Source organism: Takifugu rubripes, chromosome 4 (genome assembly GCF_901000725.2).
Source record: "Takifugu rubripes chromosome 4, fTakRub1.2, whole genome shotgun sequence".
Classification (NCBI taxonomy): Eukaryota; Metazoa; Chordata; class Actinopteri; order Tetraodontiformes; family Tetraodontidae; genus Takifugu; species Takifugu rubripes.
The window spans coordinates 15,867,107-15,885,702 of NC_042288.1; the positions used below are offsets into that span (position 1 = coordinate 15,867,107).

At 53.2% G+C, this 18,596-nt stretch overlaps 1 long non-coding RNA gene across 1 annotated transcript; it reads left to right on the plus strand.

Annotated features, from left to right (window-relative positions):
- Positions 1-7,636: 7,636 nt before the first annotated feature.
- Positions 7,637-11,051, plus strand: LOC115249708 (uncharacterized). Its single transcript, XR_003888391.1, has 2 exons — positions 7,637-10,647; positions 10,740-11,051. It is a non-coding gene; the product is annotated as an uncharacterized lncRNA (long non-coding RNA).
- Positions 11,052-18,596: the final 7,545 nt, after the last annotated feature.

Genomic DNA, 18,596 nt, shown 5'->3' on the forward strand with positions numbered 1-18,596 from the left:
CACACAACTCAGAGAAAGGAGGAAAAAAACAACATTCAGGAAAAACTCATCACACATCTGCCAGATCCGCTGAGGCCTGCCTCCAATTATCCGCCCAAGCACGCTGGAATCCCAGGAAGGCTCTGTCCGGCAGACCGTTTGATGTTGCCACGCAACATTTGATGGAGAACAGGGCGGCTTTGAAACCCAGAATGTAAACTTGCCTGCCAAGGTTGATGTGAAGAATAAAAAGCCGGCGGAGGAGGAGGAGGAGGAGGGCGGGAGGGGAAGTAGACGAGCAAAACGCCACTAGCTGGAGAGCAGCTGCTGACAGCTGGAAAATATCGCTTTAAATAGGAGCAAATGTGGTGCAGCCCAAGAAGGCTTGGCCCCGCGTGCAGCTCTCGGGCTGCTTTGGCGCTGATGTGGAACATTTTAAATGTGCCCAATTCATCGTCTGCTGGCATGTTTAGAAACGTAACAGAGGAGTGTTGACATGATCCCAACTGGACTGAAATCAGGGATTTTATACAGCGCGGTCGAACTAGCAACACGGCCAGGCTGTAAAGGAGGAACCAGAACCAGGCTTTGTTCGGGGCCTTCACGTGCTCTCCCAGGTCTCAGGAATGCAAATATTAAAGCAAAAACACTTTAGGCAGGAAATGAAATGCCGTACAGATCAGGAGTCCGTTAAGACTGTAAATCATATATGTACTGTTCACTAACGCCACACAAAACTATTTTTACATGTCCTGGAGCTTTTGTTTCATCTTCATCTGCTTCACAGGCTTCCTCCCACCTGATCCACGGGCCCAGGCTTACTGAGGCTCTGTTTTAGGCCCGTTAAGCCTATTTGGACACTGTGGGTGAGGGCTTAGCAACAAGGGACTCGCCTAAGAACCCCTTTCCCTTCGTCTGACCTGGGATCTACTTTCTGATCGTGTTCCCACTGAGATGCTGGTGCTGACCACACTGGAACACGTCTGTCTTAAACTAATCTGTCTTAGGGGGAGCCTATCAGGGGCAGGCTGGTCCCAACAAGATGGCTCCTCAAGCACCTTCGCCATAATACGCTGGCGAGGGAAGGAAATTGGAACTGTGACCTTTAATGAGCCTCAACGAGCTCAATGGAACGGCAACACAGTTCGCATCTCCCAGTAAACAAATGGATCCAATTTGTGGCAGGTTTTTTGGTAATAGTTCAGCTGTGGAGGGAAGCTGGCCCAGCTCTTGAATCATCTTTTCAGAGCACGCTGATGAACGCTGAAGGCAGCCGTGGTGGAATGCTGCGAGCCTCCTCCAGGGAATGAGGTCACTCCTGCACCGGTTTGCTCGGAGTCCTTCCCCATTACAGTATCAACACAATCATCATGAAAGGTGACACCCAGGAGGCATGACGCGCCATGAGAAGAGGCTCCGCATAATGACGGCGCCACACCTCTGGCACAAAGACGAGGGGAGCAGCATTCTTTCCCAGGAGAGTGAGGTAAGACGAGCCAGGTGAGCTGAGCACAACAAACGCCACCATCACAAAGCTCCTGCCGCCAGATCAACACTGCTTCCTGCGGTTTTCTTTATATTGAGAGACAGAAGTGAACTTTAAACTGGTTGCACTCAGACACACCTGGGCCGCCGGCTGTTTGCACGGTAAACAGCCACGGTGGCCCAGGTGTGTGTGCGTGTGTGTGTGTGTGTGTGATCTGTGTTCAAGCAGCTGTGAGCAAATGAGGATTACTCAAGTCCAGCCCAGACAGTCCCTTTTCTGACACCAACCCTTCCAACCCCGTGATCACAGGATCACATATCGTACATGACTTGCACAAAGCAGCGAGTGGAAACGGAGCGGCGACGCACACCCACTGTTGTCTCCGGCAGAACAGTGGCGGCGCCGATACGTGACCGTCCCCTGACTCTACGTCTCGCTCCATTTAGGCTGCAGATTGTGTTACACACACGCTCTTCCGGACCAGGAAAGATCACGTTGTCCTCTTTGACAGGCCGGGGCCACACTATCTGTTCAGACCGGCCCGGCGATGCTCGCACGGGCAGCATGTGACTCACATGAAGTCATGCTGAATACATTAGCGTGGAGGGAACGGGGAGGGAACGGGGCGGGGGGGTTCTGGTTCCCAGAACTCTCCTGTCGCTAATGGGTTCAGAGAAAATAACAGTGAAAAGGGTTATTTTCATGTGCGTCACTGTCTACAGATTGTTGAAACAGGCACTTTTTGCTCCTAATATCTTATTTAAAGCCTGTTAGTCGATGCTGAATATAAAGCGGTGTAACTCCACGGGCTGGTGGGGGCTTTCTGCTGAGAGAGAAATAAATAATAATTTTAAAAAAAAGGCAACTCGTGTTTGAAAGGATTTACCCAAAGGCCGTCAGCTGACTGCCTATAGCTGCCTTCATCCCCTCCAGTGGTCTCCATGGCAACAGTGTTTCCAAATCTGGCCACTGGCAGCCTCGCTCCATCATAACAACAAACCCCATTCATGTGTCTCTGGAATTCGCTGGCCTGCTTCTGCGGGGAAAACTGGGGCCGTTTGTGCAGCTGCTGGGCTTTAACCAAATATACAGTTTCAGTGTCTCGCTGCCGCCATGAAAGAGCAGAAATCTGGGATGTCGGCGAGGGCGCCGTCAAATCTGACGAGCTTTGGAGCACACGTGGAGAAGGATGAAGATAAATATACGTCCTGCTAATTCCCAGAACTCACGGACATAGATGGGAGCAGGTCCAGCTCATTCTTAAAAAGCATGTGTGGAAATATCGAGTTCCCCGTCGGGGCTTCGTCATTGATCTGGTTCACGTTGATGCAGCAGCGAGTGAATGTGCAGAAAACAGTCGGCCTTTGTGCACAGCCCCCGCTTCCCTCTATTCGACCTCCTCTCAGTAACCCGAGCTACGAAGTCACCGGCCCCACCCCCCCCCCTTCCTCGTCTAGCAGGTAACAAGATGAGCTGTTTCCATGGTTACTGGCTGCAACCAGTCTGAAGGCGAGGTGGGTGGGAGGGGTGTTTCTATTCCAAGGACGACTCAATCACGCAGCTCAGGCAGCCTCTTTCTCTGCAACACCAGATTTAATCAGCTCACGGCCGTTTTGCTAAAAGCGACGCAGAAAATATCTGGCGGACGCTCAAAGGTTGCGAGCAGCCGCTTCCGCTATCGCCAGGAACGACCGTGGCGGCAGATATTCAGTGAGAGGTGGACGCACGTCGACGTGCTGCTCAGGGCCGCTTTACGTGGTGCCGTTATTACAACTGCGTAATAACATTGAACGGAGCATAAGTGACGTATTCAAGGATGAATGCCAGCGCCACAATAAGATGAGCTGATAAATATGCCAGATAAATAATCACTACCTAATCAATCACTAATCAATAATCGATGCCTCAGACATGAGTGACTCCCCAATGTGTCACCTTGCACAGCTGGAATAAGCTAGATTAGATAAAGTGGAACAGCCTCTGCAGCACAGATCAATGTTCCCCTACATCAACCCATCCATTCATCTCGCCTCGGCTCTGTTAGACTGTTGCCATGGCAACTGAGCCAGGGAGCCAGCTTTCAAATGAGGTTTGCCCATAAAATTACAATGAATCGTATTCACGGGGCTTTCTGGGCGCCGCCGGAGTGTGACAAGAATACGCATCCGTCCGCACACGCCATCTCTACCGGGGCTGGAATATTGGAGGCAGGGGTGCGAGAATTGTTATCAGATAATTATCCAGGCGTTTGTTTTCCAGCCGTCACGGCGGGGCCACCGTCCGTCCACGCGTGGGCGGGGCCACCGTCCGTCCACGTGTGGGCGGGGCCACCATCCGTCCTCGCGTGGGCGGGGCTTGGACCCCAGTTGTTAGCAAGCGTCCAGCATTTAGCAGCCAAAACAGAGGTGAGCAGAAGGAGACGAGGCAGAATGAAAAATGAATCAGCTCTCTGAAGCCGCCGCTCTCATTCTAATTTATTCAGCCGCACAATTAGCATCAGTTAATTAGCTTTTGCTAACGTATCTCCATCAGTTGTAACAACAGCGCTGCCGTTCTCTTTGAAATGCAAACCACTGGAAAGGCTTTGTCCTGAACATGAAAGACATTTATGCAATCAAATAATAAAGTCCCCTTAACGCTTGTCTCATCATTATTCGTGTGAAGAAGCTCAAGCAGCCTCTTGCCGACGCGTACGAGGGATGGATCCCTTCCCGTCCTACGCCTCCTCATGCATAAATTCCCATTTGTTAATGCATTAAGGTCATTCTGCAGTAATTGTTTGTTTTACTTCTGGTGATTGAGTAAGAACCTGGTGGCAGAGCCGTGCTGTGTTTACCACATGTTGCTACGGTTCATGGGCTCCTTTAATTGGATTTGGTTGTTTCCAGGGAAACAAGCTAGCCCACTATATTACTCAGCAACCTGACCAACTTAGCCTGTGCGCTAACATGAGCCCTGCTGCAGATGTGCTTGAGACTCGTTTGGCTGTTCGTTAATGTGGCTAAATGATGCAACGCAGTGGAGAAAGTGGAAATTCTGAAGAGTCAACATATTCAAACCTCCCCAAAGGAAATGGTTTCATCCTGTTTTAGGCAGTAATGGGGGGAAACGATGAAAGGAGAAGCCGATCTTCAGACAGGAGCCATGTCACCTGTGTCACCTGCAGCTGCATCAGCTCCCCTGTGTGCTCCTCGGGGTGGGTGCTGCCGGCCGCCTCGCCACGGATACTCATCGTGACGCCGTTCAGCAAGTGCGAAGCCTCGGCCGTGAACCTAATCTGATGCTTTATGTGCAGGGACACGAGCGCGCCGAGAACTGCTGGCTGAATCATCGCAGCCGTAACACGCGAGCGTTGGCGTTGGGCCGGCCGAGGGAACGAGAACGAGCGGTGGAAATGCCACGGCCCGCTGCTGAAACCCCCCACAGGGAGCTGGCGGCCCCCCGCCCTTCAGACGGGGCAGTCGGGCGGTTCTTCCGTGGGGAGAGCCAGCAGCTTCCCAACAGCCACCTGAGCAGCAGGTGATCCGTCCACTCAGGTCCTGCCCACGCCTTCTCCTAACAATGTCTCTGCTCTCCAGTGCTTCTGAGGGAACGTCGTGAATCACGCAGGATGAATTCATGCAAAATGGATGGCCCTGCCTGCAGAAGCCTCCATTATATAAGTTGTCCTGGTGCATCTGCAGCACTCTGCCGCTCTGCGCTGGTGCGTGGATGGAAGCACAGCTGGTGTTTTTGAGAGATGAAGAGGAGTCTGTCTCTCCTCTTTTATCTGATACCACAGATGATTGGAATATTAATGGGCTACGCAGGGCAGAGCAGCAGCACACAGAAGTGGCCCAGCAACACTGACTGTGAAGGAATACAAGCTGTGTTTTTAGCTTCGTCTTTTGAGAAGGAATAAATCAGGAATTCTGGCATTTGAATGTCTGATTAGCCGCAGTGAAAAAGATGAAACTCCATAATGAGGCAGGAACAAAAATAGCTGCCCTTCAGAGGGCCTCATTTCATCACCTATTCTGTTAGCTTACGCCACCTCCATTGTCTCGCGGCACCGCGTTCCTCCCGCGCCGCTCTGTACCAGAGCCGGCGGCGCCGCCGGCATCAATCACCCTCCCACTCACTCCCCATTGGTCCCTGGGAAACGACGCTGCATGGAAACGTGGGGACAGAAGCCGTGCTGTCATGAGCGAGATGAAACGAGCAGAGATGAGAGAGTGAAACCTTCAAAAGAGCAGACAGGGACAAGCTGGACGAACGACGCCGCCGAGGCGGGGAGCAAACACGCCGCTGACGGGGGCGCACGTCTGGGGAGGACGGGTGGCGCTGGTGCACCTTCATGTCTCCACATCACCGATGCTGGAGAGCCACCGGCGCTCATCCTGCCCCGTCAGCGCGGCCAACAGGACGAACACCGCTAAATACGTTACAGATAAGACAGTTGTTCATGCGCACGGCCGTGCACGGGAGGTCAGCAGCAAAGCTAGCATCCTCCTCGCTCCTTCTCCTGGTCACTCGGGACAGCAAACGCACACACAAAAACGCTCCTGTGTTGGTATTTATGCCGCAGAGTTCCAGAAGTTAGCGTCTAAAGAACGGTTTCCTCTGTGCAACAATCGGCCGGTTCCACATCACACTTGACAGCGATTTCCAAGCTCTCAACGTTGGTATTTTTAGCCTGACCGCTTCAGAAGGCTAACAGCTGTGAAATGATCCTGAATGGTGGCATTTAACCATATCGCCGTATTAAGCTACCGTCAGACCGCCGAGTGCTGCTCGTGGGCGTGTGTGTTTGTGTGTGTGTGTGTGTTTGTGTGTGTGTGTGTGTGTGTGTTTGGAGGAGGGTGGGTTTAGCGTGGCTAGCCACCACACTGGCCTGCTGGAGACGCTCCAATGTCATTTCACTGCGCTAAGCCTTGTAAGATAAGATGGGGACATCAGACCCTGACCAGCTTAAATGAATGGGATGTCACTTGTGCTTAGAGCCACAAGGCTCGCCCTCCCCACCAAAGGGCCGTGTGTGTGTGTCGGGGGGGCTCTAAGCAGAGAGGACGTGTCCAATCTTCAGAGGTGTATTTCACCAGTCCTGAGTTGCCTGTTGAGATAAAGGCCAGCACTGGGGGGGGGGGATCTGCCCCGTGACAGTGATCGCTGGGGAACAACGATGCTGCCTGGGTCCTGCAGGACGAACCCGAACCCTCGCTGGCCTTTAAAGGAACAGGACGGCCCTCTTCGTTTCTCCTTCTCGGTTTCCACCGGTGGTTATTTACACGCACGCCAGATCTGATGTGAGCTCGGCTCCAGCCCGGCCCTGCAGATCATCTAAAGGTTACCCTGCTCGGATGAGGCTGAAAGGTTGTTTATTTCAGACCTTGGCCGAGGGGTGTTGCCATGGCAACCTTTCATGGGTCTGGCACTAGCAGTCACTGAGGCGGAGCTTGGCGGCGCCCTGAGAGGCGGCAGGCACACAGGTGCCCCAGCCCGAGCAGCTGCCTCCCCCGACACATAAAGGATGGCTTGTTGCTCTCTCTCTCCACCCTCGCTGCCACATACGCGTCAATCTCGCTCACCCTTTTCACTCCTCTGCCCCCTCTTCCCTTTTTTTCTCCTTGGCCTTTGATCAGGGATCGGATTTGCTGGTAGAATGACAGAGGCAGGAAGTGCTGGGAGGCTCAGGGTGGGGTGGGGTGGGGGTGGGGGTGGGGGTGAGGCCAGGGCTGTCCACAGTGCTCTCTGTTTTCCCCGAGCCTGCGTCATCTCGGACCTGGCCCGGCCCTGCAGTCACAGAGGCTGGCTTTCAGCCTCCACTCTCATCATGGTCTATCTGTCAGACTGGCCCAGTCACAACAGCTCCAGCCACTGATCACAGGGGGGTGGGGGGGGGGCAGCTGCAGACTCAAGTTCCGCCTGGATACAGCCCTGGGCACAATGGCATCATGTATTTATCCACAAATCACAAAAGTGGCCTTCTCTGTGTCCTCAGGCGAGATCGTGACCTCTGACCTCCCCCGTTCTGCCCGCTAAGGTCACAGAGTTCTTAGACGGAGGACAAAAAATCCACTATGATGGTAACTGTGGATAATAAAGCTCCAGTCCTCACAGACAGTCACCTTAATACCTTAATACCTGATAATAAAAGCTTCCTAATTACAGAGGACGGGGGTTGGACGAGACACAGCGTTTATGGCTACAAGAACTCTCAGTCCAGCTAACTCCAGTTTAGTTAAATATTTCTGCCGTTTGCCTGAATACACCGGATGCACGTGCACAGTCGTGCATGTGTGCAGCAGCAGCATGGTGGCAGCCTCTCAGCGAAGGGTGCAGAACACCTGAGCTGGCTGAGCTGCAACGCTTGGCCCGCCACCAGCTGATCCTGTTTATTTGATTCAATTACAAAACACGCAGTGTTTGAGGTGGCCGGCTGCCAGGGGAATAATCGTGTTCCCAGCAGTTCAAGGAAACGCAACGGCGTGGTCACGAAGGCCGTGAAGATGACATGTCGGCTATCGCGGCAAGGCTCTTTGTAGCCTTGACAGGCTGCACAAGCTGTACTCACACGTGCTTCCGATGATTCCAGAGGCTAAAGCGTTGCCCTCAGGATGCTAACGCTCGCCACGCTAACCTGGTTTTGTCTGGCTCTAAATCAGCCCTGCTGGATTCTGGCAGGCTCCAGTGTCCTTCTCCTCCTCTGAGAGAGGGTAAAGTTCGGCTGATCTCTCCTCAAAATCGCTCGAAATATCTTTGGCGGCACGTCAAAATAAGCAGGAAGAATTCGTGCGCCGACACCGTCACAATCCCAGGCAGCTGTTTGGTGTTTCCAAGCCTGATCTTCCCCATGTCACCACACAGCAGAGACAAGCTGGAGAGACCTTCAGCACCATGGAACTCTTGTCTGTCCTCATCCTCTCAGACTATTTCATTTCTGCTGGAGCACTTTAACGGCAAACTTCTAGATTTTGGCGGCGGACGAGCCTGCCGTGTTCCTGGGAGCCATCTTGCTGCTGAGGGATTACACGCTGCTCAAAGCCTCTGGAGGAATGTCGGCTTGGACGGCTAATGTTTTTCCAAAGCAGTAAATGGTATTGCAGTTAATTCTGTATTCTGGCACGGATCTCCAGCTGGAAAACAACTTCTCTGTGCCAGAAGCTGTTTATTATTGCAGAGAGCTTTTACCCAAAATGGCCATTGGAGCTACTGCGGCGTCCATGTTATTCTGACCCGGTTGCATAGTAACCAGAAGCATGAACGTGGCAGATTGGAGGCTAATTTTGGCAGAACTGCGCATGGACTCACATGATTAGCAGGAGGGGCACGTCTGCCCAAGCGCATATCTTCTCATATACCATGAATTTGGGTTTTGTTTGACATTTTCCAGCCACTCTCGTGAAGCTGCACATTAACGAGACCACAGCGATTATCCACGTCGGCTTTTCCTGGAGCGGCCGAGATACGGCTGCACTCTGGGCTGAGTGTGGGTTGTTCGCTAGGTTGTTTTTATCTTTGACTTTCTTTCTGTCCCTCCGTGGTGAAAACGTGCCCCCCCCTCTGGTGCAGAGAGCTGCATCAAAAGCATGAGCACAACAGGAGTGTGCACAATGGGAGCAAAGTCCCAGGAATGGGTTAACACTGGACTCTGGCTTTCATTTCCTCTTCTGTTCCATCTGAACAAACAAGACGGGTGACCTGACAGAGCGGCGAGGGGCGGGGCTGGCGGGGGTGGAGGAAGAGAAGGGTGCCGTGACTGGAATATCACCAATGAGGGAGGGTGTGCGGTGGACCGGCTCAGGACCACGTGACAGTGAAAAGCCTGCAGGCTGCGGTGCTGGGAAAGGCAGACAGAGACGTCCCCCCATATTGACGCTGCCGTCTCACCACAACAGTTCTGGGAAATGGCCGCCATCTGCACCGTGGCGGCTATTTACACGAACCTGCTTCAGCCAATTATGGCTTCCATCATCAGCCGTACTGGCTGGCCTGACCCTCATGCTCCCCCCTCCCCCCAGCCCTCCTATCTCGGCCTCTCTTGGCTGTAGTCACGCTCTGTGCTGAGGGTTTATCGGGCATGAATGGGAAGCCTGATGAAAATAAGGAAGGTGGGATGAAGGCAGGGAGCAGCGAGGGCAGCGATAGGCTGCGGAGCCATAGGGGTGATGAAGGAGCAGCGTGCAGTCTGGGCCTGCAGCGCTGGAGACATGAGTCATGGCGAGCAGCCTCCCGGGGGGCTCCTTGGTGAGGTCTATAAATGGAAATGGCAGAAACACAGTGGCTTCCCTCGCCCACCCAGGACCGGGTTATGCCTTATTACGATTTGATGGCTTGTGACGGCTTTGTTTAGCCTGAACTCGTCTTCATTTTTGTCAGCCTGGCAAACGCAGAAGAATGTAAATAAATACTTGGAACATCTAGAAATGAAGCTGCTTCGCATCAGGGAGTGAGAACCTTGGTGACAGGCCTTTGTCTGGAGCTAAAATCTCCATTTCCTTTATCACCTAAACGCATGATGGTTGAGGAGCTGCAGTGAAGAGTGACACGGGCCAGTTTGGAAGGCGTCCTGGTTTCCCCTCAGCTCCTCTGCTGTACAGCTGGCCTACATTAAACATCTGATATCTGGGACAAATGGAACAATAATTAGATTCTCAGTTCCTTCAGAATGAACTCTTCCTGAAAAACACGGGCGTGAATATATGAAATGATCAAAGCTATGAGATGCCCCTCTGTTGGCTGGACCCACAACCCTCAGGCTGGGAACCAGGGTGGACCAGTTGTCTGGCTGGACCCACAACCCTCGGGCTGGGAACCAGGGTGGACCAGTTGTCTGGTTTCTGCCGTCCACCACCGGCAGCCTTGGTCGTGGGATCAGTCCTGCCAACGTGGAGGCGGCAGAATTAACGCTGCATAATTGTGATAGTAGGAACTGAAAATAGAGGTGAACGTGAAGGAGAATGTGGCAGCTCATCTGCTTCTACTGGAGCTCTGCGGCTTTTAGAGCTAAAACAAAGGTCGTCTCTGGGCGATTTCACCTCCCTCCACGCTGCCTACCTGCCTCCCTGGACACACCCTGCTGCATCCCTCCCGTCTCCAGATGGTAGCTGGGTTGGAGCTGCTCTGGGCAGGATCACAGGAGGACACGCGGCTCTAACATGCCTCCACGCCACACCAAAGGAGGGAGGATCTACACCTGCACGGTGGCCCTTTTGTTGAGCAGCTTCTCTGCCAGCTCCTGTTTGCTCTTCTCTTGGTTCTCACCTGTCGCCACACTGCCATCTTTCACCTGCAGGCTCGTATCCCTGGAGGCAGTGGAGGCATCATCTCCGTGGAGAGGTAAAGCCACAGAAGGAAACAAAGCAAAGCGCTTCGGCGGTTCCTTCTTCGGGTCTCAGGCTGGGCTAGCATGAGCAGACGGCGGATCCAGGTGAAAGGCGACGGCCCTCGGCTGAAGGCCACCCCCGTGCTCGTGGTGGGGGTCGGCATTTTATTTGTAATTCTCTGTCTTTATCTGGAGATGATGATGATGTTCTTTTGGTGATCTTGGGATTCCTGCTGTAAACCTTTGAGCAAAGGTGAAAGTAAATGGCTTCAATATTTCCACTCTTGTGCTTCCATTTGTGTGATATGATATTAATTATGATATTAAGGATATAAATGATTAATTATTAATTAGATGCTAATTAGAAGGAGGAAGAAAGCAAAACAATTACAATAAAATATATATAAATGTCAAAATAATAGTCGTGAAAATAGTCACGTTGCCAATATGGACCTTAAACACACTTGAGAGTGTGTGTGGTGTGTGTGGTGTGTGTGGTGTGTGTGTGGTGTGTGTGTGGGGCAACAATAATGTAGTAGGACAGAGGTGTTTTTTCAGTTTCAGTTTCAGCTTTATTTGTTTTTCCTCCAGCTAATTGAGTAATGCTGTCTCAGCACGGAGTAAACAGCCCAGAGGGGCCGGTTCTTAGACGTGGTCCTCCTCCATAAACTGATCTAACCGCAGGGCTGTTGGCTCCTCGTCCCAGCAACCCTCTGGCCTGCATGACAACAGGAGACTTGTTTTCCACCGCAGCATAGCAACAGCGCCCTGAGCTAACTCTGACCCTTGACAGTCAAAACACATTATTGGCTCAGGTGGCAGAAGCTTCCCACTGACTAACACGAGCTCCAGAGCCACGGTCCTGATGGTGCTGGAGCAGCGTTCTGCAGCCACGGTCCTGATGGTGCTGGAGCAGCGTTCTGCAGCCACGGTCCTGATGGTGCTGGAGCAGCGTTCTGCAGCCACGGTCCTGATGGTGCTGGAGCAGCGTTCTCCAGCCACGGTCCTGATGGTGCTGGAGCAGCAGCCACGGTCCTGATGGTGCTGGAGCAGCGTTCTCCAGCCACGGTCCTGATGGTGCTGGAGCAGCGTTCTCCAGCCACGGTCCTGATGGTGCTGGAGCAGCAGCCACGGTCCTGATGGTGCTGGAGCAGCGTTCTCCAGCCACGGTCCTGATGGTGCTGGAGCAGCGTTCTGCAGCCACGGTCCTGATGGTGCTGGAGCAGCAGCCACGGTCCTGATGGTGCTGGAGCAGCGTTCTGCAGCCATGGTCCTGATGGTGCTGGAGCAGCGTTCTGCAGCCACGGTCCTGATGGTGCTGGAGCAGCGTTCTCCAGCCACGGTCCTGATGGTGCTGGAGCAGCGTTCTCCAGCCACGGTCCTGATGGTGCTGGAGCAGCGTTCTGCAGCCACGGTCCTGATGGTGCTGGAGCAGCGTTCTCCAGCCACGGTCCTGATGGTGCTGGAGCAGCAGCCACGGTCCTGATGGTGCTGGAGCAGCGTTCTGCAGCCACGGTCCTGATGGTGCTGGAGCAGCGTTCTGCAGCCACGGTCCTGATGGTGCTGGAGCATCGTTCTGCAGCCACGGTCCTGATGGTGCTGGAGCAGCGTTCTGCAGCCACGGTCCTGATGGTGCTGGAGCAGCGTTCTGCAGCCACGGTCCTGATGGTGCTGGAGCAGCGTTCTGCAGCCACGGTCCTGATGGTGCTGGAGCAGCGTTCTCCAGCCACGGTCCTGATGGTGCTGGAGCAGCAGCCACGGTCCTGATGGTGCTGGAGCAGCGTTCTGCAGCCACGGTCCTGATGGTGCTGGAGCAGCAGCCACGGTCCTGATGGTGCTGGAGCAGCGTTCTGCAGCCACGGTCCTGATGGTGCTGGAGCAGCGTTCTGCAGCCACGGTCCTGATGGTGCTGGAGCAGCGTTCTGCAGCCACGGTCCTGATGGTGCTGGAGCAGCGTTCTGCAGCCACGGTCCTGATGGTGCTGGAGCATCGTTCTGCAGCCACGGTCCTGATGGTGCTGGAGCAGCAGCCACGGTCCTGATGGTGCTGGAGCAGCGTTCTGCAGCCACGGTCCTGATGGTGCTGGAGCAGCGTTCTGCAGCCACGGTCCTGATGGTCTTGCCTTAAATGCTGCCCACTGAGCTCCAAAGAGGAGGCAGCACACAGAATATCCAGCAGGCCCAGAAAGGCGGCTGCCTTCACGTGTCAGCTGACACATCTTCTCAGTCTTTTTCAAGGTTAAAAATCTTCAAACCTTCATCTTGTGCCGCGCTGGCGTGTCCGTCACACCGAGGGAGCAGCGAACGTGGCGCCGGAGCGTCCTTACGTCTCCTTCAGCTGTTGTTTGTCCTCAAAGACAATGTGTTTGTGTTGTGCGCCCTCATACATATCAATTACTTTACGACTTGGGCAGCGTCATCCTCAAGGTGCTTGGAAATTAGCTTTCAATGTCAGCTGAGAGGCACATTCCAGACTAAAATAATGGGCGTTCACCTGGGGGGCGTTCAGCACCGACGGCCCGCGCGGCTAAAGCGAAACCTCGCGTCTAAATAACAGCAGAATCCAGGCTTACACAAGCTCCAGTTCCTCTTGCATCAGCAAACAAAAATCTTTCCACATAAGAGTTTGGCTGTGGGCAACCAGGAGGAATATTCTTAAGAGGGGAAAATCTGAGGGGAAGTAAAAGCTCAGCGTTCTCTCCCCCCCCCCCCGCCTTTAGCTTGCTTAACTGTTAGATTCCTGAAACTCAGACAGCAAAGATGGCGTCACTCTCGCTCTGAGTCAGAGCCGCACTGCATGACCTGGATGAACTTCCTGTTTCAGATATAAGGTTTCTCCAGCCCAGCCACAAGCAGGAAGTGAGTCACACATCTCCACCAGTCATCTGCAGGTTGCAGACTGGGAGCTCCAGAGTGACACGCCGCGGAGGGGGCCAAATTAGCTTCTCAAACTTTAATCTCCCGCAACTCAATTATTTAATATCTGAGCCACACACTTCAAAGGAATACCTCTGCTCCCTCCGCCCTCCCCCGGCTGCCTTGATGGAGTCTTTCATTCCCGTCTCCTAAAGGACCCGCTGGTTTTATATCGCTGCCCTGCGGTTTGAGGGACGCTGCGATCTCTGACGGCGCTCCCTGACATCAGAGACGCGCTGCACCAATAAACGAGGCTGCGTTAAGAGCTGCAGGACCGGGCTTCCGTTGTGCCGCCCTGTTTTTACACATGCTAATTTTGGATCAGCCATCAAATCCGCAGTCATTCGTGTCCCCAGACTCAAAACGGCGAAAGGAGGAAGCAGTTATTAGCTCTTTTCAGCTCTATGGGGGGAAAGCTGATGTAATGAAGAGGATGCGCCCTAATGGTGAAAAATGCCAACATGTCTGTTAGCATCGCGCCGTCGTAGCGCCGCCGTCCTCTGGCTGTCCTTGTTTACACCCTGATTCACAACGGCGGTGATGTCACCCACGTGAACAGGATGGAGAGAAGAAGTGTAACCTTGCAGCAGGAGAAATGAATTATTTTGGAGTTGGCCCTTTTTTCCACAACACTTTTCCAGAGCTGTGCTGCCATTGGCTCTGTGGAAAAGTGGATCAGAGAAGTGGAAAGTTAATCCCCGAGACCTTCAGAGCCAGAGACACGGAGGCGAGGCGACTGCTGGCAACTGCAAATAAGCACAGGGGCTTTGTGTCTGTGCATATTCATGCACATGCAGACAGGTCGCGCTGCAGGGGCACACACCAACACACACCAACACACACCAACACACACCAACACACACCAACACACACCAGCACACACCAACACACACCAGCACACACCAACACACACCAGCACACACCAGCACACACCAACACACACCAACACACACCAGCACACACCAACACACACCAACACACACAGCACAGATTCTTCTGATGTTTGCATCTGCTTCCCAAAGATATCAACTTTATTTCCTATATTTTGGAATTTTGGGGTGACCTTGAAAATCTATTCAGTCGCAGTGTCAAATGTAACGAGCTAACTCGGCGTTGGCTTCTATTCTGAACCTTTCTGTTCCGAATCTTTGGCGATCATCATTTATAACATCCACAACATACAGAAGAACCACCCCATAATAAGCCTCGCGCTGTCCTGGCAGCATCCGTACACATGTGATGCCGTCCAGGCCGCCTGTATTGATGATGAACCAGAGAATGTCTGGGCTCTTGCTAGCCTACTTCCCTATAGCTATATCGTCCCTATACGTGCATGTGTGCCTCCGCCGTGGCGCATGTAGATGCAGATGTGTCTGGGTCACAGGATGCAGGATATTCGCTGCTCTCCTGGAGTGGAACGGCTCTATCATGGGAACAATGGGTATTCTGAGCCCGGCAGTGTGACAAAGGTTCATGCTGACACGCTTTCCTAAATTAGGCCGCTGGTGCACAGGAGGGAAGTGAGCCCTGCTCCTATTCTTCTCCTCTACTCCAAGGTCATTGTGTGGCAGGAGAGGCTGCACAGACTTATGACTTGGCATGCTCTGGAAAGTAGGTTAAGGGTGTTCTACTTGCATTTGTAAAATAAAAGTGCCACAGAAACAGAAATGGGACTTGTGGACTTCCCATATTTACAGGAAAAGTGGGAAACGGGTTGTGTTATTTGCACTCAGAAGCAGCAGAGTAGAGACCAAGCAGCTCTCGATGGCTCGCCCTCTCATTTTATGATGACAAAGGACATTTAAAATAAGCTGAAGTTAAAAATGAGGGTTCCACATTCATCAGCGTGCTAGGATCAAACCCACAGAAGGTTTGGAGAGCAAGCGGAGCTCAAGTGTTTCTTTAGGTTCTCTCTGGCTGTAGAAGAATCTAAAATAAGGACGGAGGTCAGTTCCTCGTCAGAGCCTATCATCAGCATCCCATAAACACACCCACCTCCCTCTGGGTGAAATGTTGTTGACTCTAGCGCCCCAGACTTTAACAATAGACAGACCTGCACATCTATTAAAGTTGTGCAAGACTGAGGGGATTTTCCTGCCCAAGTCTCTGTTCCTCAAATTGTAAGAAAACAGTGTGAACTCAACACTTTTAAATCTGCTTTATGCCAATTATCAGATCAGTGTTCGACCCTCCAGCCTGATCCCAAATCTGCCCTAAAGGAACACTGTTGCCATCCAAACTCCAGAGGCAGGAAATAGTCCTGCGGTTCTCCAACAAAGAGCTCCCACAATCCTTTGGAGAGGTGCACGTTTGGAGCGGACGCCAGGCTGGAAATAGCGAGCAGTTCACGTTCTTCCATCCAATCCGTGTGGCATTTCAACATCCCAAATCAACCCCAGGAAGTCGGATAAATTGGGGCATCCAGACGAATGTAAACATTCACCAGAGCAGCAGAAGCTTACGATCCATCTGACAGCTGAACATTTATTATATAACAACGTGCTCACGATTCCCGGATCGCCAGGGGCCCGGAGCGTGCGTCTCTCTGAGGGACATCATCTGTCTCTGACAGGACCCCTCCCACCTCCGCTTCACCTCCTCACCTCCAGACATGGAAGGACTCTGAGTATGGGAAAAGCGAGACCTTAGCTGATGTCAGAAGCACTTATCTGGCATTACGTCAAACGCTGTTTTTCTGCGCGTTTCGACCCTCACACGAGGCCGAGCAGAGATGTCGCAACATTCCGGTGGGGAGCTGCAGATGTGAACAGAGGGGCCCTTTGAAGGAGCCTTAACCTCCCCGGTTCCACCGCCTTCCCTCCCCGCACACAAGTCTGCTTCCAGGAAACCAGCTGTTGGGCTGGGGAGAGGGGAGGAGGAGGAGGAGGAGGGGGAGGAGGAGGAGGAGGGGGAGGGGGAGGGGGAGGAGGGGGAGGAGGAGGAGGGGGAGGTCTTCTAAATCAGGGCTAAATCACAGCTCCCTGCTCTGTATTTTTCCGATGGTGGTTTGGCTGGCTGAGCAGCTGGCAGGGAGCACACAGGAGGAATGTGTTGTGGAGCTGGCCCCAGCTCTAAGGGACTGACTGGGAGACATGGATAGGGGGGTGCTGGGCTGTTACGTGGCCCCAGGGGGGCTTATTTAAACCAAAGTCCTGTCTGGACTGTTGCACTCAAATACTGTTATTGTACTGCAGCTGCATGAGACACAAAGCCAGAGAGCAGGAGAGGAGGAGGACAAAAAAGGAGGCCGTGAAAGAGGTCTGGACAATGTCATCCCTCGTTCTCAGGAAACAGCACTAACAATCAGGAAAAATGAGAGAGCCCAGTGGAACTGGGGGGGGGGGGGGGGGGGCATAATTAGGCATCGGGTGGCAAAACCCAGTCAAAATGGAGGAAGGAGTGTCCCCGGGGGTGTTGGGGGTGACGACTCCGAGGATGGAGAACACACAAATGGAACATGAAGCGCGAATAAAGAGGCCGAAGCTAAAATCATGGTTTTGGTTCTGGGGGCACGACTGGGAGCTGAGCCCAGGATGTGAGAGGGGACCGGCCGAGTCCCGGCCCCGCTGTGGAATAACGGAAATCCTGGTCTGATTGTGCAGCCGTGTTTGTGCTCAGAGGAATGTGTGGCCTACACTACCCCCCCCCCCCCCCCCCAACACTCACTGAAGAGGCCACGCATCAAAGACAACAAAGGCCGGAAGCATCCCGAGCACATGGGGGTGATTTACTGGTGTTTTCTGAGTGGTGATGGTGCGGAGAGGAAAAATGGAAGGAAGGAAGGGGTTAAGTCTGCTGCAGAGGGGGGGGGGGGGAGTGGTGGTATGAGGAGACAGGAGGAGCAGGAGTGGGGGCAGGGAGGGGGGGGGGGGGGAGGGGGCGGTAAGCGCTGCATTTAGATGAAATTAAATGGAGGCTAAAGTGCTGAGTCATGGCTTTCAGTGCTTTTATTACCTGCTCCGTCACCCAGGCATTATGGGATGGGCTGCCAGAAGCAGGCGGGGGGGGGGGGGGGGGGGCAGCCCTCATTTACAGTAATCCTCCTGGAGGAAACAGCTCCACAGACAACCACCCCCACACCTCATCTGCTCACTGTGGACAGACCCTGTAGAACAAACACCCTGCAAAAACCGCACACACACACACACACACACACACACACACACACACACACACACACACACACACACACACACACACACCCTTTTTCTTATGCAGTAGTCGCCTTCAGTGGCTACTGAGGAGAGTTGGGAAATCTGGCCTGGCTCTGCACACCCAGATCTTCCAACCCAGCCGGCCGTGCACGTGTGGGTGTGAATAAGATCCTTTGTTGGCTTTCCTGTCCTTCCTGGACTCCATGGCTGCACATCCAGAAAACTGCTCCTTTCCATTTCAGAAACCCAGACCCAGAAGCTCCGACCCAGAAGCTCCGACCCAGAAGCTCCGACCCAGAAGCTTTCAGACCCAGAAGCTTTCAGACCCAGACCTTCTGTTGGGTCTGAAAGCTTCGCTGATGCTCCTGTTTGTTGCCGTCTGGCTTGACCCACTTTGACTCATCGGTCGGAGGATTTATGGCAGCAGAATTCCTCCCTTGAAGGTGCTCGTTTAAAAGGGTGTGGCAGGATGACGAGGAGCCACACTTCACAGATGTTTCTGCTCCATTTAGTCTGTAAATTTGCTGTGTGTGTTTTTAATGCTGAGCTGCTCCGTTTTATACTTTAAACTTACTTTCCACTCCACACCGTTGCTAAGCTAACCTCCATAACGACTGATGCCTATTTAAACTGGACTGGCGACATCTGAGATCTCGTCTTTACGCTACTTTTGTCTGCAGACGTTTGTCTGCTAGCAGGTAGCGTCCGCGAGGCCGCCGCCGCCGACCCGCCGCCGACCCGGTGGGATGAACTGGACT